Consider the following 2,001-nt stretch of genomic DNA (forward strand, 5'->3'; position numbering starts at 1 on the left):
GAAGAAGGTGTGTTCAACATCTACTATATATGTATAACTTTTTTTTACCATGTATGAAGTATAAATTTCCGTTGTATGTAGTTTGGATGAATCCCTCGACCCTACCTGGCTTTGCCACCGTTGTCGACAATCAGTAAGTATAACATCAAATACTCTTATTTTCCTTTTGAAGATGTACATATATCATTACAGAAATGATCTCCATGGAAGCAGAAGACATATTCGACACAACTTGCATTAAAGGGTTACCCAAATTTATTAACACATATTAGTATATATTTTATAAATAATTTTAATTTTCTATTTCCATCAAAGTTGTGCGACGAAAATCATTTTTATAATGCAATACACCATCTATATAAAAGAAATTGTGAGATATTTTGAATGTTGTAACTCATTCTGTTTGCAGAACCAACTCATGCACATTAACCATGTCCAAGACATATTCTCGTTGTTTGAGTTCAGTTAAGGAAATCGTCCTGGAGAAGGTCTAATGTCACACACAAAACTCTATTTTCCCTGTCCTAATAGAGAAAGAAGACAACTTTCCAATCTATGTTAATGAGAAAACACCAGAAGGTCAAACCTTCGAGCACAACTGAGGTAGAGTCTAGAGATGAAAGTAATAGGTGTTGTATCTGGAACTTCAAGCGTAAACCAGAAAATTGAACCAGTCACGCCATCGAAAAAGCTGTAAAAGGTTGGTCTACTTATGTACCTATAACTAAACTCCTTGGAAAAAATCTAATACAATTAGAAGAATTCTGGTCTCTCTTTTTTTACAAATGGTTGATTTGTCCAGATTTCAATGTTGTAGCTTATTTGTTGAATATGACATACGTTAAATGATTAGGCTTGAGATTAAAGTTTGGGAAAATGCATAAGTATCCCCCAGCCTATGCCCAAAATCCCTGAGACACACCTAACCTTTACTAAGGTCCTATTACCCTCCGAACTTATTTTTTAATTAATTTTCTACCCCTTTTCTGCCTACGTGGCACTATTCTTGAAAAAATTGTTAACACGCGTTGGGCCCACAAGATAGTGCCACGTAGACCGAAAAGGGGTAGAAAATTATATATAAAATAAGTTCGGGGGTAATAGAACCTTAGTAAAGGTTAGGTGTGTCTCAGGGATTTTGGGCATAGGCTGGGGGATACTTATGCATTTTCCCAAACTTTAATCTCAAGCCTAATCATTTAACCTATGTCATAATTCAACAAATAAGCTACAACATTGAAATCTGGACAAATCAACCATTTGTAAAAAAAGAGAGACCAGAATTCTTCTAATTGTATTAGATTTTTTCCAAGGAGTTTAGTTATAGGTACATAAGTAGACCAACCTTTTACAGCTTTTTCGATGGCGTGACTGGTTCAATTTTCTGGTTTACGCTTGAAGTTCCAGATACAACACCTATTACTTTCATCTCTAGACTCTACCTCAGTTGTGCTCGAAGGTTTGACCTTCTGGTGTTTTCTCATTAACATAGAATGGAAAGTTGTCTTCTTTCTCTATTAGGACAGGGAAAATAGAGTTTTGTGTCTGACATTAGAGCTTCTCCAGGACGATTTCCTTAACTGAACTCAAACAACGAGAATGTGTGTCTTGGACATGGTTAATGTGCATGAGTTGGTTCTGCAAACAGAATGAGTTACAACATTCAAAATATCTCACAATTTTTTTTATATAGATGGTGTATTGCATTATAAAAATGATTTTCGTCGCACAACTTTGATGGAAATAGAAAATTAAAATTATTTATAAAATATACTAATATGTGTTAATAATTGGTAACCTTAATGCAAGTTGTGTCGAATATGTCTTCTGCTTCCATGGAGATCATTTCTGTAATGATATATGTACATCTTCAAAAGGAAAATAAGAGTATTTGATGTTATACTTACTGATTGTCGACAACGGTGGCAAAGCCAGGTAGGGTCGCGGGATTCATCCAAACTACATACAACGGAAATTTATACTTCATACATGGTAAAAAAA

This window comes from Solanum tuberosum, unplaced genomic scaffold, assembly GCF_000226075.1.
Source record: "Solanum tuberosum cultivar DM 1-3 516 R44 unplaced genomic scaffold, SolTub_3.0 scf00102, whole genome shotgun sequence".
NCBI lineage: Eukaryota > Viridiplantae > Streptophyta > Magnoliopsida > Solanales > Solanaceae > Solanum > Solanum tuberosum.